Source organism: Podarcis raffonei, chromosome 10, assembly GCF_027172205.1.
Source record: "Podarcis raffonei isolate rPodRaf1 chromosome 10, rPodRaf1.pri, whole genome shotgun sequence".
Classification (NCBI taxonomy): Eukaryota; Metazoa; Chordata; class Lepidosauria; order Squamata; family Lacertidae; genus Podarcis; species Podarcis raffonei.
In genome coordinates, this window is record NC_070611.1 from 507,249 (window position 1) to 525,593 (window position 18,345).

Sequence of the window (18,345 nt, forward strand, 5' to 3'; positions counted from 1 at the left end):
ATTGTTACTATATGGCCTATTACATTTACATCTTTTAAAAATTGGATTTGCGTAATATAGGCATTCTGGTGGTTTTGGGAAGTTTAGATAGCCAATCACATTGGGAGTGGGAGTGGCCCAGGCTTTCAGGAGTGTATGTAAGCAGTTGCTTTGCCCCTATTTCTCAGTTATGTAGTTCAATAAAGGTTCTTGCTGTTATCGCTGTGTCTTGTCTCGTGGGGACCCACCTACACTTCACTGGTGACGAGGATGGGATGCTAGGCTAGGTATGCAGCCTTGGCTGGCTTCTACAAGCTGAAATCACTGCTGGGGAACTGTCGCCTCAGCTGAGCTGAAATCACTGACTGTAGCCATAAGGCAGATCACACAGAACAAATGTCATGGCCACCCAGGGCCACACTGAGGAATTTAACACAATGGTTCCAGGGAAATGGGACTCCTCATAGCCAATAGGTTGACTGACCCCGAACTGAAGTGGGTTACACAGTTCAGTGTGTGTGGGCCTGTGGCATTTGAGATTGCCCAGGCTCTAGTGGCTCCAGCTGAGTGATACAACATTTGATGCAATCATTCTGAAGCTGAGGACCCACTTCACTCCCCAGCCATCAGAGATTGCCTGCCGGCATGCCTTCTACAAATGATACCAGGCGAATGGTGAATCCATTGCGGCCTTTGTTGCGGCTTTGTGGCAGGCCGCCCGCCACTGCAACTTCAGTGACCTGGAACTAATGCTCTGTGACTGTCTTGTGTGTGGCCTGAAGAATGAGAAGCTACAAGAAGGACCTGACCTGACAGCAGAGACAGCTGACAAAACAATGAGAGAGATTCACCAAGCATGCAGCCCACCCATGGCATGGAAGGCCAAGGCTGTGCATTCTGAGGAGATTGTGGACAGTGAGGAAGACAAGGAGGTCCTGAGACTGTGCCTCAGGTTGTCCAAGCATTTTGGCCAACAGGGAGGTGCAGGGGTGCCTTGCACCAGTTGTGGGGGCATACATGAATGCCGATCATGCCGCTTCCACGATGCCCAGTGTTGGGCATGTGGGAAGACCGGCCATATTGCATGTGCCTGCCAAACGAAGGAGCAGTGGGACAACCCCCAGTGCAACCCCCAGTGTCCTACGTTAGGGACTGGGGAGGGTCACCGTGGGCCTCCACGTGTGGAAGAATGCCACACCATCTCGAACTGTGCCTGCACACAGAGGCCAGCTGCCATGTCTATTTGGAGTGCGCAGCAGCCGACCCTGAGAGAAGATTTGAGTGACTGTGACCATCCAGGGCGTCCCATGCAAAATGGAGGTTGATTCTGGGTCAGCGCTCTCAATTATTTCTGCGGAGACGTACTGTCACATCTGACAAAAAGGAGGAAAACCCAGCCTACAACTGTTTGAGGTTTCCCTTACAGACTTCCAGGGGAAGCGTGTGCCTGTTTGGGGCACTGGGACATTCACAGTCCAGTTCAAGCGTTTTAGCGGACCTCTGCGGCTGGTGGTCGTCGAAGGCCACTGCACCAGCCTTCTTGGCCTCGACTGGTTCAATGCGCTGGGCATCCATGTCACTGGAGTTTGATGGGGCGCTGGGGTGGTACAAGGGCCCACCAGTTGCACTGAGTCTCAACCCGGATGTTGTACAAATTCGCTTGAAGGCTCTGCGGGTGCCATTCACCCTGAAACCGAAGATTGATGCAGAGCTGGATCACCCCATCGAACAAGGGTCCTCGAGCCAGTCCCGTACACTCAATGGGAGACCCCAATTGTCACTCCCCTTAAAGCAAACAGGGATGTGAGGATCTGTGCTGAATACAAGTACAGCAGCATGCATATCCTGTTCCAGTTGTGAGTCATCTCCTTGCATCGCTGGCCGGCAGAAAAGTCTTTGCAAAGCTCAACTTGGCCCAGGCATACCAGCAACTCCTGGTTGACGAGGCTACCTCTGAGGCACAGACATCATGACCCATGCTTTCCGCATCAAGAGACTACAGTTTGGTGTCAGTGTGGCCCCATGCCTCTTCCAAAACCTCATGGAAGATGTCCTGAAAGACCTCCCGGGCATCATTCCTTATTTCGATGATGTCCTCATCACAGGGGAGTCCAAGGCAGAGCTTGCCTCTTCAAGAGGTCCTGCGCCATTTCCAAGATGCTGGCTGGCCTTAAGGTAAAGAAAGAAAAATGCCAGCTGGGGGTGCCCAAGGTCGAGTTCCACGTGTTCCTGATTGATGCTGACGGCATCCACCCCACACCAGCAAAGGTCAAGGCCATCTAAAGCACTCCATGGTCGAAACAAGAGCTGCAGTCCTTCCTGAACTTCTTCCACTCCTTTATTCCACACAAGGCAGCATTAACGGAGCCCCTGCACTGGCTATTGGACAAGAAAGCCCCTTGGAAGTGGGGCCACACTCAGGACGTTGCTTTCAATGCTGTCAAACCTCCTCTCCTCTGACAGTGTCCTTACCAATTTTGATGAGACCAAGCCCGTTGTACTTGCCTGTGATGCTTCCCCTTTTGGAATCGGCGCAGTCCTCGGCCACCAGTTGTCAGATGGGCGGGAGGCCCCCATTGCATTCTACTCCAGGACCTTGTCATCTATGGAATGCAATTACGCCCAGATTGACAAGGAGGCCCTGGCCTATCATGGCAGGAGTGAAGAAGTTCCATGACTACATCTACAGCTGCCACTTCATGATCGTGACTGACCACAAACCTCTGCTGGGCCTTTTCGCTCATGATCGTCAGACACCCCAGATCCTGTCCCCGAGGATGCTAAGGTGGTCCATCTTTCTTAATGCATATGACTACATGCTGCACCACCGTACTGGTAAGAAACTGGGCCACGCAGATGCCCTAAGCTGCCTGCCATTGCCTGCCATTGACACCAACCCGTCCCCAGCCCATGGTGTGATGCTGCTGGAGACTCTGCCCCATCCGCCGCTCTATGCCACAGATGTCACCACGTACTCGGCAAAGGATCACACCATCTCCTGTGTTCTTAACTGGGTGTGGAGGGGGTGGCCAGCGGGTCGCCTTGATGCAGAGTTCTCCCCATTTGTCTTCCTGCAACATGAACTGTCAGTCCACAAGGGATGCCTGCTGTGGGGAAACCGGGTTGTAATCCCTGCTAAGCTGCGCACCAGAGTGCTGGAGGCTCCTTTTCCGCATGAAAGCTCTGGCCAGGAACTACGTTTGGTGGCCAGGTATTGCAGCAGTGGAAGAATGGGTCCAGCACTGCCAGACCTGGCGAGAATCCCAACCAGCCATACCCCAGGCCCCGATTCAACAGTGGGAGATGACATGCACACTGTGGTCAAGACTCCACATTGATTTTGCTGGACCATTCCAAGGTTAGACATTCCTGATCATTGTGGACTCTTTCTCAAAGTGGCTCGAGGTGGTGCCAGTCTCAGCAATGACCTCCCGGGTCGTCATCCAGGCCCTGCGGCAGGTCTTCACCACACATGGCATGTCAGACATCATTGTGTCCGATAATGGAGCACAGTTCATGTCAGCCAAGTTCCAGAGGCTCCTGACCGACAACCTAATCCGGCATGTCATGGCAGCACCATTCCACCCATCAGTGAATGGACAGGCTGAGAGAATGGTGAGGACCACCAAGGAATCCCTCACCCGTATTACCCAGGGGAACTGGAACCAGCGCCTAGTGGATTTCCTGCTGCAGCAGCACATCGTTCCCTGCACTGCCACAGGCTGTAGCCCAGCAGAACTCCTCATGAACCAGAAGTTGGTATCGTTCCTGGATCGGCTCCACCTGGATCGGCTCCATCTTGCATCTGATTGGCCTCCTGGCCAGGAGGCTCCAGCGGCCTCCGCGTCCTTCATCCTGGATGACCCTGTCTATATCTGGAACTATGGGCATGGCCCTGCCTGGATCCCTGCGGCTGTTACCAGGGTGACTGGACCAGTCTCCTACCAGCTTGCCACAGCGGATCACTTCATTCACCATTTGCCACTTTCCCCCTTAAATCCACCAATGCAATTGCATATAGGGAGAGCTTATATCTCAGCTTATATTTGCTGTGTTTTTTGTGAGTCACCTGAATGTAACCTGAGCAAATGTAGCTCACTTTTGGATTTTCAGTTCTTTCCCTCTTTCTCTTTAGTCCTTAGGCTAGTGCTAAAAAATAGACCAGATCTATAATATCAGAACATGTCCTCTCCACAGGATGAACAGCAGGATTCAAATACAAATGGACTTCCTTTGTAGAGAAAGTAACCAGTACATTTGTTTCTGAATGTTAAACATTAACAATGAAATAAAGGGAACTGAGGAAGCAGCCATGTTTTATTACACACTTGTTGCTGTACAACCAGACACCTTTCTACAACTCAAATATTAAATGGAGATGGAGAACATTATACAGCCTTGTCTGAACATAATGTGCTTTCCTTACTGCACAACTGAATTACTTAACATCTTGCCCTCCTGTTTTTAGTATAAAGCCCTAGTCTTGTTAACCAGGATAAGCACTACTTGTACTCAGATGACAAACAAATAACTGATTAAACAATGTGATACCACGCCTGGGTGATTTACATCTAGGTCCCCCCCCCCCGCTCTGTTTTTCCATTCCAGCTACCTAATTATCATTTGGTGTGACAACTCTGGGCCAAACAACATGTTACAGCAGACCTCGGATCACACCATTGTTTTCCTGCTTATATCAGTAGCAGCCAGTGATGGAGTGATGTCACTGGGAAATAAAATTACTAATTGCAGTGTTCCAGGGAACCGGTGGGGGCACTCTTTTGAGCCAGCTAGTCCCAAATCCCACAGGTTCAGATCAGGGGTCACAAGCAAAAGACTTCAGCCAGAAACTTCCAACTACCACAAAGATGAAGCAGCAAGAAGCCAAGAACAATGGTTACATTGTTTTTAAAAGTTTCCCAAACTTTCCCATAATACATCTCAGGATGCATCATGAAGACATCATAGATATGTCTCAGAAAAGGTGTTGTGTCAGGCAGAAACCTGAGAGCCAGACATGCCTGTGTCAATCAAGTATGGTTCAATAACCCATTTCACATATGTGAAAAGATCTACATACAGTGGTACCTCGGGTTAAGTACTTAATTCCTTCCAGAGGTCCATACTTAACCTGAAACTGTTCTTAACCTGAAGCACCACTTTAGCTAATGGGGCCTCCTGCTGCTGCCGCGCTGCGGGAGAACAATTTCTGTTCTCATCCTGAAGCAAAGTTCTTAACCTGAAGCACTATTTCTGGGTTAGCGGAGTCTGTAACCTGAAGCATATGTAACCCGAGGTACCACTGTATTATTTTGTAAGGAAGGCCTCCCTTGGCATCTCCATTTGTTCTTCCTGAGTCTCATTTCCTTCTGATAACACCTAGTCTGGGCAGTTTGGGAGGGGGATCCTGTGTATGTGTCAGTACATCTTGAATATTATGGCCTCCTTGCTCCATTCATTCCATCATTGGATCACAATTCTATTACTTTTGGAACCAAATAAATCCATTCATTTTGCTATTTTTGGTGACTTTCTGTGTTTCAGAAAGTAGGGTTTCCTTGCGCTGGAAGCCCCTGGTTGTCTAATGGAGGGAAATGTATAGAGATCAGTGGTATGCTTGTTTGCCTATGTGCAAACAACAGCAGACTCCTATGCATGTTTACTCATGAAATCAGTAGGAGAGATTTGGACTGACGTGCCACTAGTATTGTGGGAATGTTCAGGGATGCAGGAGAGGATATATTGTTTGATTATATCCTTTCCAACTTGTGTTAGCAAGTTCTACAATTTAGCAGCGTATCATTCTCCTTTTTAAACTTGCACAGTGGGTGCGTTTGCTCAGGCTCGCTAAAGCCTCTAAAATAAGTTTCCTAGTAATTTCCCCTTTAGTCCCTCATAAATGAAATAGACACAACACAGTCTTCTATAAAAGTATAAAGAGTTTACTCATTCACTCATCCTGTTCACAGATGGATCCTAAAAGGTAGACTTAAGTTACAAAAGTAATATACCTGGAAACTATCCCATAAGGAGACAGCTCCTTTGTCCTCAGAGCATCTTAGGCTAAGCAGATGTTGCTTCTTTGACGAATATAGTCAAAGAGAGAGAGATGGCGGCTAGTCCTATGCTTTTGTTACCTGCACAGGTGAGGCCACGCCCACCTCTGGTCACATGTAGAGGAAGTCTGTCCCAGGCTAGGAGGAAACAGGAAGTTCCGACTGGCTGGTCCAGACATCCCCCCTTTTTATGTCCACTCTAGGGATGTTGTACTTGACTGCTCTGTGTTTCACATCCCACAAGTATGCTGATGATAGACAGCTCTAGCTCTCATTCCTATCTTTTTATCCACAGGACACCATGGAAGTCCTGGGCACTTTCTTGGACCTATTTGTCACCATGAATGGTCAAATGGCCATTTCTATCTTTTTATCCATAGGACACCATGGAAGTCCTGGGCACTTTCTTGGACCTATTTGTCACCATGAATGGTCACATAGCAGTAGACTCATGACATTCCATAACTTGACTGGCATCCAGTGCCATCAGAGAATGAGCTTAAGTGAGGCCTCCTGTAAGTGAGCAGAGATAGTTTTGAGGGGGGAGTAGTCCAGATACCTTCCCATTTGTGATCTTCAATTGGGTGGCCTAAATCTTATTAACATATCTACAATTTGAAGGCCTCTAGGCTCCCCCCACCCTACAGTTATTGTTTCCTATATGCCTTCATGTTTTGATCGCAGTTTGCGTTGAAAATGTTATACATCTTTCAGATTGGGGCAGGTCCCTTTGGGTTTTGGAAACTTGTGAAAATGCTGAAACATATGAAGATGGCTAAATTGTTAAATAGTTTATGGAAAGTTTTGTGGTTTTATTTTGATAGCATCAAAAATGTCTAAAAAGAATTTACATTCATGGTAAAATACAGTTATCATTATTATTTTTTATTTAGTTTATACACCGCCCTATACCTGGTCTCAGGGCAGTTCGGAGGTCTCAGGGTGGTCCCTTCCACGCATAATCCTAGTTAGAATAAGCAGAAAAGTAACATCATTCTCAAAAGGTGGTTGTTGTTGTTGGCATCCATCTGTCTTGGAAGACAATAGAAGAGTGTGCCTTGAGGGGTGAAGTAAATGGTTGGAGAGTTGCAGCATCTGGTCACTGCTGTGGATATATGACCTGACTGACAGTCTCAAAATGTACTGGACTGTAATGTAGTATTTTTGCTATATTTTAAATTACCCGAGAATACATAAGAAAGAAGTTCTGGGTTCCTTTAAAGTTCCTTGCAGCTCAAAACATGTGGACTATTTCCCCCAGAACATGACAGTGGAGCTGTGGTGATACTCCAATTTTATTATTATTTATTAAATTTATATACTAGCTTTAATCAGTAGCATGGCCAATATGAGGAAATGCCCAATGTATTATGCTACTTCCTCCTAGATTAATTATAAGTCTGAAGCAGTGATTCTACTTTACAGTCTTGATACTAAGCTGCTTAGCTTTATCCAGGATGCAGCTAATTGGTTTTTGCCTCAGAGTAAAGTAACATTCATTTTTCAAACTGCATGAACAATATTCAGAAGCAGCACATTCCCGATTCAAGGTTTCTCCTAGATGCTCATTTTTTGATCCAGAGGGATTCATGTATGCTTCTCCGCACTCTACAATTGCCATCAGTCACTGAATGTTATCTAGGAAATGCTGTGAAATTTTTAAAATGTCATTATGTTTACTATCAAATTCTAATATTAAATATTATTTCACACTAACCATCAGATTAATGTCAGATGTTTTGAACTAGTTTCTGAGTAATGCTGCAAGCTTATCATAGTTCTTTAATTAAAAAGAAAAGCTGAAAAACCACTACTGCTGATCTTCCTGTGCGATAACTAGAGAAGAATTTCTGGGTGTATACTAGGAAACACTGTTAATTTGCAACAGATGATATTGAAAACCAGACTGTCCCTTGTGTACTGTGTAAACATGTCCCAGAATCCTCTGCAGTGCTGCCTTTCACCAGTTCAGACAATTTGTCCATGTAGCGCAGAGGCCTTTTGCATTGTCCATGGCAGCTGCCCCAGAATCCTTTGCAATGCACAGGGGTTCTGTGGCAGATGTGAATACAAAAGATGTTCCTGGGAAGTTAAACATCTGAAAACTACTTGGCTATATCACTGCATGCCAGCCAAATTTAAGGCAGTATATGTGGCCCAAAAACTGCATGTGGGTTTTAACAAATCTGTGCACTTCTAAATTGCTCAGAATGTATATCTTATAAATGTCAATCTCATTTATCTGTTTGGACATATTGTATATATTAATAGATAGGTTTAAGTTGGGATTGATGGATTATTATTATTATTATTTTTAAGATATTTATTAAAGTTTCCAAAAAAGATTAAAAAAAAGAAAATTAAAAGAAAAAAAAGAGCACATAAAATTTACATTGCTTACTTTCAATAACATATTTCCTTGACTTCCCCACACCTCCCCTTCTTGTATTCCAGTTCCCATTTTTTACTCAGCAAGTTCTTGTCCCCAAATTTTCCCTTATTATGTTTGATTCATTTTAATTAAGCAATTTTAACTTATAAGTTTTTTTTTCTAAGATCGACCCCATTTCCCTTCCACGAATTCCCCGTTTTTATATTAATAGCAAAAACAGAATAAAAAACAAATAAAAAACAAAATATACTTATAAACCCTTTGGATTCCCAAAACCCCACCCCCCCCTTTCCTGGTTTCGAACCCCAACATAGGTCCATCAATCTATCTGCTATCAGCCTGGTGACCTCACGTCCGAGGCTCTTAATTCTCTCTCAATTCCTCTCTGCCGGTTTTTTTTGGTAATCCTTTGTATTGGACACCAAGTCTCGGAGAAGCTCTGTCCCAATAAGGTCCATATTTCTTCCAGCCAGACCTCCATATTTAAAAGTGGAGCCCAAATCTTGTTTCTTGCTTCTCTTAAGTCCAAATGTCCCAAAAGCTCCAGTTTCCACTTTAGCCAAGTTTGTAATCCATAGGTCTTCAGATCTCCACATAAGGAGATCTCTCCATTCTCCATTCTTCAATTCAAACCAAATTTTCATCATCCTGTTCTTATTTTCCTTTGTATCCATCTTAACAGGCCTCTGGCTCTCCTTAATCATCTGTGGCATTATAACTCCTCCTTCCTTTTCCTTCAAATCATCATATATCTCTTTCCTCACATTCTCAAATTTCTCAGATTTCTTTTCTTGTCCAGCTGCAGAGATTTTTAGTTCAGCTACAAAAACTTTTTGTTCAGCTGCAAAGACTTGAGTCAAGTCCCTTCCAGGCTCAGTAATTTTATTTACTGTTTCATTCAATATTATAACATTTGTAGCCAAAACATCACTTTGTTCTTGTAACTTTCCCAAGAGAAAAAAAGTCCTCTCCAGTTCAACCAGTATTTTTCCACTTGCAGCCATTCTTGTAATGTCCCTGAACCCCCTCTAGAGGAGTTCTAGTTTCTTAGTATCTTCCAGTTCCAACCCAAAAGTCAAATTAACCTTTTCTTCTTTATTTTTAACAATTTATTACCAAATTGTAACAAATATAACCAGCAAAGACAACAGAAACAAAGTTCTCCTTTCCCCCCCAACTTTGACATCTAGTTTGACAGCTGTCAAAGTTTTCTATATCTCTTCAGCAGGCTCTCTCACCGATCGCGTCCGGGTCCTGGGGGAGGGGTGACAATTCCGCTCTCAATATTAGCTCATTCCCAGCAAAATCACTTATATTGCCAAAACGTGGAGTTAATTGCTTTTATCCACTAAAGAAAAAGGTGTTCTCTCAACCTTAGTTGTCAAATCCTTGCTTTAAGATGTTTACAAGGCGGGGAGACGGACTTCCTCTTTGCGCCTTCCCCGGTCGTGCCTAATTCCAAAGAAAAATATTCCCTTTTTAAGTCCAATTTCCGTATTACTCACGGGTTGTTACTTTTAGTCCAAATTTCAGAGAAAGAAGTCAGCGCTCTCCGTCCATGGCAAGCGGCTTCACTCAGTAGGGGAAGCAGTCGACTCTCAGCACCGCACCGCTCTCCGTCCCCCGTTCCGAAGCCTTTAAAAAGGCTCCTTCGCGGGTCGGGGGGGCGCAAATGGTGCCCGCCGAGTCACCAGGTCCACAGGCTTCAGCGCCTGTGGTTTCTGAGGGTCCCCGTGTCGCCGCCGCGGCTGGACCCGACCCCTACTAAGCCGATTCCCTCCGGAGCTCGGAGGGAATCCGCCATTAGGCGATGGCGCTAACCCGGAAGTCGGATTATTTTTATTGTTAATGTGAGCTGATTATGTTTCTTTTTACTTAGTATATTTGCAATATTAATTTACAAAATACTTAATTTAATTAATTTACTTTATGATTTAGGAAGCATTAACTTGGCAGGTAGAGTGTATATGTGAGGGTTTCTATCTCCCCCTCTAGCTGCACACCTTCTCACTTCACTCACCAACGCTACCTACCCCCACCCTTAGACCTTGCTAAATGGTACCCTTTGCAAAAACACCTCTGCACCCCTGTCTTCCCATAGACTGGGAACCAGCTAGGCAGAATGAAGTCTCAGCTCATGTGTAGCCGTGGCAGCAGAGAGTGAGACGCCTGGTCTTCCGCTGTCCACCATGGGTGCTTGCTCTTGCAGTCAGTTGGTACTTGGAACAGACCAAGGAGGGGGTGAACTTAGCATGGCCTACAGACTCAGGACCACTTGCCATTCCTGAGGTGCGTTCATTTACCCTGCATGCTGTTGTCTCATGTGAGCCACCTGGTATGTGATGGCAGCAGTAAATCACAGGTCAGCTGGCCAGCACTTCTGACTACCTTCCTCATTACCACACTTCTTCTTTAAATATTTTTATTAAAGATTTCTTAGTTTACAAAAACACATGTGTCAGAGGCTCAGGAGCAGAAGAGCAGGGGAGAGAGCAAATAGAGAGCGGAGGAGAGGAATCAGAGGGGAGCGTAGGGGAATATGACAGTGACCCGAGAGATTCCATGAGCTTCTCCAGCGAATCAGAAGATTCCCAGAAGGGGGCGCCTATGGTAAGGGCGAGGGGGATCCCAGGGGGGACGCTCCATAAACAAGGGACCAGAGGGGACTCCCAAGGGAGCAGCGGAGGATCAGGACCAGTTCCCCCACCAGAGCACAGTGGGGGGGAAGAGTCACATGAGTCAGGACCAGCTTCTCCTCCAGCGGGGAGAGAAGATGAGTCAGGGGTAACCACGCCCCCATCGGGAAGTGGGGAAACGGAGGGAAGGCCAGGTCCAGCTAGCCTCCCCGAAAGAGGGAGCAGTGACACAAGTGTAACGGTCAGAAGGAAAGTGGGAGGCTGCGCGCGCGCGCCAAGTTCAAATGTGGAGGAGCGCGGGACAGCAGAAAACCCGGATTGGGAGCCAGGTCCGAAAGCCCGAAGGAGGGGGGGGGGAAGAGTCAGGGGACTCAGCGTCAGAGGAATCTAGGAGGGCTGAGACTCCGACTAGCAGGAGGACCCAGAGAAAGAAGGAACAGAGGAAGAGGTGGAGTAAGGCTAGAATCTTAAGCTGGTGTCAGGGGGGAGGAGATTCAGATGGAACTTCTACGGTCTAAGGCATAGACGTAGCGTTGCGCGCTGCGCGTCTGGAAATGAAACTGAACTTCAATAAAGACTTTTTTACTTGAGGAAGAAGCAGCGTTGGTCTTGTGTGAGCTGGGACCTTGGGCAGCGCTGACAACATGCATTCTCTCTTTTTTCAAGTTGTGTTTTCTACAGATCATTTTCATTTGTTGCAAGTCATTAATGTTGCATACAGTGTTAGGCTAGGAAGAAAATAGCTGGAAAGGGGGGGGGAATGCTTCTATTCTTCTACTTAGTGTATGTGTGGGGTTTTGTGTCAGCGTCACTTGTGTGGGTTCTCTTTCTAGTCACTTGTTGTACTTCCTTAAACTCAAACATAGTAATAAATAACTTGCAAACAGTGCAGAGCAGATAGCAAGTGTGCCATTGGGAAGCCAATAAGACAGTTTCACAATAAGTGAGAGAAGAAATATAAGGCTACCTGCTACTTTCAATCTTTGATCAGGAATCTAGGATAATTAATGGGTTTGAAACTACTTTGCACAAATCATAGCAGTTGCAGCCCGCCCACCCTGCAAATCCTGTACAACCTCTTTTCTATTTTCCCAGTTTTGTGAAGTGCAGACATGGGGAACTTCTGGGCTGTGTTAGGCCCAGCAGACGTTGTAATTTGGCCAGTGTGGCCATTTCCCCCAAGCCACACCTACCTGTCTCACACCTGGCATCCTATCGCATCAAGTTAAGAGCAGGTAAAAATATGGCTGTAAAGGAACAATTGAGAGTCCTATAGTGGATCATTCCTTAGTAAGCAAGGCTCGCTGTCAGCGCTGACAATAATTCTTTTTGGTATCAACTGCACTAGAGAGCTTCCAACTGAAAAATCCCTAGTGCAGCTGATCCCTGCCAAAATCAGGGGCTTGCTGATTGGTGCTGAGAGCAAACCTGTGTTCCAGCAGGAATCTTCCTCTGCAGCCTCCATTGAGTTCAAGCTTGTCTGAAAAAGAATAAAGGAAAGACTGGAGTCAGTTGATTGACAGGTATGTGGCTCTGCCAGCTGTCAAAATGGCCTGCAGGGGAGCACACTTTGTGTAGTGTTTAGCATGTTGAACTAGGAAAATGGCCCTTCAGCTATGAAGCTCACTGGATTAGCTGGGAGCAGTCACTATATCTTAGCCTAACCTACCTTACAGAATTGTTGTGAGGATAAAAGAGGCAGGGAGAAAAACCGTGGTCACTACCCTGATTTCCTTGGATAACAGGTGGGAAGCAATCATCTTAAAATGAACATTTTGTTTTAAAAAAATAGCTGACTTTAAAAAATCATGCCTTGCTTTCTTTACACATTTCCCTCATTTGTTTGCTGATCCACTGAGGAATAACAGCAAAGAGTGTTGTAGTTCCTTAACTGTCAGCTGTACCATTAAGCAAAGGGTGGGAGCTGCCTTGGGCAAATCAGGCCCAAGTATCGAGCTGTTGCTGAAGCTTTGTATGCCTTTATAACTCCCCTGTGAAGATAAGTTATAGCATTTCGGGCTTTTTAATTTAGTGATCGCCTTGTTGTGGCGAAGAGGCTTGAATAACTCACAGAAGCTCTGAACTATGTCGAGTTCCTGGTGTGCTCTGGTCCATGGGTCACTGTTATGAATAGGATCCAAAATGCAGCAGTCTGATTGGTCCTAGAACAATAGGATTCAGAATGCAGCAGTCTGATTGGTCCACAGGCGCCGCCCAATCCAGCTCCAGGTGGAAGTGAATCTGCAACCTGATTGCCCTACAGGAGAATCCCGGAATTAGCCAATCACGTGTGGCCCATTGTGTAAATAATGTATATAAAGGAGACATTATGGGGGAAAGCCATTTCCGACCTAGGAGGAGAGGGGGTTGCGGGCTAAATCCCTCCACCCACACACGCGGGGGCGGGATCTTGCCCCACGCGAACAGGGAATCCCCGGGCGTGTCTGCCATCCCGTCCGCCAATCGGCGGGCCCGGGGAGGTGGGGCCTAGCCCATTTAAGGCCAGGCATGCCCGGGGACCGCCCTCTTTTCCCCGATCGTACGGCGGCTCAATACCTTTGGGAGGGGTTCTCTATGGGTTTCAGGATTCCTGTGGCTTTCCCACCTAACACCGGGGACCCGCAAAATCAGAAATCGGTTAGGGAAAGGCCCGAGATAGCTAGAAAAAAGATAGAAAAAGAGATCAGGGCGGGTAGGGTAGCAGGCCCCTTCCCCAACCCTCCCTTCAAAGGACTGCATCTATCCCCCCTGGGCATCGTTCCAAAGAAGACCCCGGGTGAATTCCGCATGATCCACAACCTCTCTTACCCTAGAGGTGGCTCAGTCAATGACGCGATTCCTCAGGAGCTTTGTACGGTGAAATACGCCTCCTTCGACCAGGCGGTTAAGATGATCCGCAGATTTGGGCAAGGGGCACTTCGCCAAATGCGATATTGAGTCGGCGTTCCGCCTTCTACCCGTCCATCCAGATGACTTTCGCTGGTTGGGCTTTAGATTCGAGGGGGCGTATTTCATCGACAAAGCAATGCCTATGGGCTGCTCCATAGCTTGCTCAGCCTTCGAGTCTTTCAGTACGTTCCTAGATTGGGCCTTACGTTTTAGGACAGGGTCTGTGGGCGTGTCGCATTACCTGGACGATTTTATTTTGGTGGCCGAAAACAGACAACGATGTTCTGCACTCTTGGAGGCTTTCACAGCCCTGGCCGGGGAACTGGGGGTCCCCCTGGCCGATGAGAAAACGGAGGGTCCGGCCACGTCCATTGTCTATCTGGGCATTCAGTTAGACACTGTGGCCCAAACGTCTAGGTTGCCCTGGGAAAAACTGGTCGCCCTTAAGGCTTTGATCCAACAGCTGCTGCCACTAAGGAAGGTTACCCTAAGGCAAATTCAATCCCTGTTAGGCCACCTAAATTTCGCTTGTAGGGTAGTGGCGCCGGGTCGCCCCTTTTGCGGCCGCTTGGCCAGATTGTCGGCAGGTCTCAGGGCACCTCAGCAAAGGGTGCGCCTCTCCAAGGAAGTTAAGGCGGATCTTGGAGTTTGGCTGCAATTCCTCGATAAGTACAACGGTATATCCTTATGGCAAGATTCCATGGCTCTCAACGCGGACTTCCAAGTTCAGTCAGACGCAGCAGGTTCCTTGGGTTTTGGAGTTTATTTCAGGGGCCAGTGGTGTGCCCAAAGGTGGCCCGCAAACTGGCTGGGCCAGCCCATTACTCGCGACCTTACATTCTTGGAATTTTTCCCTATTGTAGTGGCAGTACACCTTTGGGCAGAGCAGTTCCGCAATCATAGGGTTTGTTTCAACACAGATAACCAGGCGGTAGTAGCGGTTCTCTCCAGACAGTCCGCCCGTTCCACCAGGGTGGGAGACTTGTTGCGGTCCTTTGTCCTCCTGTGCCTTGAGCAGAATATATATTTTTCAGCCAAATTCGTACCTGGCATTAATAATGACATCGCGGATGCTCTGTCTCGCTTTCAGATGGAGTGCTTCCGCTCATTAGCGCCGGACGCGGAACAATCATCGATGCCTTTCCCGGAGCATCTCTGGAATCTTGGAAAAAAGAAGTGATGAAGGGAGTATTCGGTGCAGTCGCCCCTTCCACAATGAGATCATACAAGAAAGCGTGGGCTGACTTCCTAAAGTTCCGCAATAAAACACACAGCTCGAGGCAGAACTCTATTCCCTCAACGAGGGAGGTCCTTCACTACTTGGCCCATCTGAAGGAGCTAGGCAGGGCACCAAAGACTCTCAATATTCAGTCCACTGGGATTTCATATTTTTGTAAAACCTTTTTCGCCACTGACCCGTGCGCCGAATTTATAGTGCGTAAGACGTTAGAGGGTTGGCGCCGGATCCAGCCCCCCAGTTCGGACAAGAGGAGGCCCATAACTTATGATATTTTGACCCAGATACACAAAAAGTTACGTGCAATATGCTGGTCGAAATATGAAGCGCGCCTATTTTCCGCCGCTTATTCCATAGCCTTCTTTGGTGCCCTGCGCATAGGGGAGCTAGTTTGCGAGGGAGGGGTTGCCCACTGCCAGAGGGGCATCCTCTTAAGTGATCTGACACTATCAGGGAACGACCTAATCGTTCAAGTTCGGAGCTCCAAGACGGACCAACAGGGAAAAGGGGCCCTCATACGATTACCAGCGGCACAAGGTAGTGGGCCCTGCCCAGTGAGGGATACAAGGTGTTTCCTATACTTAAGACCCAGTAGCCCGGGCCCCCTTTTTATTCATGCGGATGGATCACTGTTGGCTAGACACCAGTTCACACGGGTGATGCACAAGGCTCTGGCAGCATGTGGTCTGCCCGCGGCCGAATTTGCAGCTCATTCCTTTCGGATTGGGGCCGCCACCACGGCGGTCCACCTTGGGCTCTCCGCGGAGAGGATAAAGGACCTGGGGCGGTGGAAATCTAATGCTTACAAGGCTTATGTAAGAAAGAATCGATGACTAGCGGTGGTATCCCTGACCCGGGTTTTTTCTGTTTATTTGCTTTCAGGATGCAGGAAGGTGCGCATTTGGTTGGTGGGCCACAGCATTGTGCATTGGGCCAAGAATCGTGCTATGACTACCGGGTTGGGGCAAAACTTGAACTTACCTGCTAATGTCGAGCTAGTATGGATAGCGCGAAGAGGGATGCGCTGGAGCGAATTCAAGCCAGCCGTGTTGGCGAGAGCTGCCTGTGAGCGCCCCCCGGATGCCTTGGTTATCCAGTTGGGGGAAAACGACCTTGCATACCGTAAAGCTATTGACTTGAGATGGAACATCTTTGACGATCTGACTGATCTGATGGCAATTTACCCAAACATCACTATACTGTGGTCCTCGTTGCTTGAGAGGAGGACATGGAGGGATTGTTTGAGCCCGGTAGGAATCAACAAAGCAAGAAAGGCTTTGCAGCGGGCTGTGGAACGTAGAGTGGCGGCTCTGGGCGGGTGCATCATTGGCCACCCAAGCATCCGGTACAGCAACGAGGCCCTCTACAGATGGGATGGCGTGCATCTGTCAGATGCTGGAAACGATATTTGGCTGGGGGACATCTTAGCGGGGATTAGGAATTGGTTACAGGTTTGAAGGTATTGGCGGCGAGCCTTGCTCGAGTGGCGGTTAGGCATTGGCAGGGGTTAATTGTTATGCAAATGAATGGGGGGAAGGAAGCGCCATCACCTTCCCCAATGGAAATGGGTAGTCCGGTAGAGGACTCCGGGGGGGGCGTGGCCTTGTCTGAAGCCTAGGGAGGTAAGGGCCCCCGGCACGCCCCCAAGCGGTGACACCCGTGGGATCCTAGTTGGCGTACTTCAACAGGACTCCCATGGCTTGTGGACAACCCTTCCCGGTCCCCATGCCGGGTAGACGATAGGAGCCAATGCCTAAGGCCAATACCTTTCAATTCTGTAATCAATAAAGTTGTGGCCTTTTTATGCCCATTAACCTTAATCAATGTGTCCAGTGTCTTCATTTCTCATGGGGGAGGGTACTTGCCACGCAAAGCCATTTCCGACCTAGGAGGAGAGGGGGTTGCGGGCTAAATCCCTCCACCCACACACGCGGGGGCGGGATCTTGCCCCCGCGTGAACAGGGAATCCCCGGGCGTGTCTGCCATCCCGTCCGCCAATCGGCGGGCCCGGGGAGGCGGAGCCTAGCCCATTTAAGGCCAGGCATGCCCGGGGACCGCCCTCTTTTCCCCTTCCCAGCTGAGCGGTTTTTCCCATCCCACCCACCCTTTAGGATTAGCTAGCTATGACCTTGCTATGGACTTCGGTTGGTCGCCGCAAGGGGCCTGGTAGGAATTTTTCCAAGTTGGCACACTTCAGGCCTTTTGGTTTTTTCGCCTACCTCGTAGCAAACGTCACAACTTCCACGGTATTGGCGGTTAGGCATTGGCAGGGGTTAATTGTTATGCAAATGAATGGGGGGAAGGAAGCGCCATCACCTTCCCCAATGGAAATGGGTAGTCCAGTAGAGGACTCTGGGGGGGCGTGGCCTTGTCCGAAGCCTAGGGAGGTAAGGGCCCCCGGCACGCCCCCAAGCGGTGACACCCGTGGGATCCTAGTTGGCGTACTTCAACAGGACTCCCACGGCTTGTGGACAACCCTTCCCGGTCCCCATGCCGGGTAGACGATAGGAGCCAATGCCTAAGGCCAATACCTTTCAATTCTGTAATCAATAAAGTTGTGGCCTTTTTATGCCCATTAACCTTAATCAATGTGTCCAGTGTCTTCATTTCTCATGGGGGAGGGTACTTGCCACGCAACTTCCTTTCCTCGCTACTATGAGCTGAATAAAGAACATGAAATCCACACTCGACTCAGAGTATATTTCAGTCATGAGTCAGACACAACTAAATGACTAAACAACAACAACAACAAATTTAGTGATAAAAGGCTATAACATTATGCTATGGTGAAAGTGATATGGAGAAAGTGGATAGCATTTCTACCTCTTCTATATAACTCATGGATATTCAATGAAGCTGAGCAATGGAAAATTCAGGACAGACGAAAGAAAGTACTTCTCCACGTAGCACAGAGTTAAGCGATGGAACCTGCTTCCACAGGAAGCATTGATGGCCACCAGTTGGATGCATTAAAAGGATTAGAAAAATTCATGGAGGATAAGGATATGATGGCTATGTTCTGTCTCCATAACTGAGTGGTAAAGGTAAAGGACCCTTGGATGGTTACGTACAGTTAAAGGCAACTATGGGGTGTGGTGCTCGTCTCACTTTTCAGGCAGAAGAAGCCAGCCTTTGTCCACAGACAGTTTTCCAGGT

The 18,345-nt window shown here is 47.8% G+C and overlaps 1 pseudogene; it reads left to right on the top strand.

Annotated features, from left to right (window-relative positions):
- Positions 1-624: 624 nt before the first annotated feature.
- On the top strand, positions 625-4,892 carry LOC128422439 (uncharacterized protein K02A2.6-like; annotated as a pseudogene).
- The last annotated feature ends 13,453 nt before the right edge of the window (positions 4,893-18,345 follow it).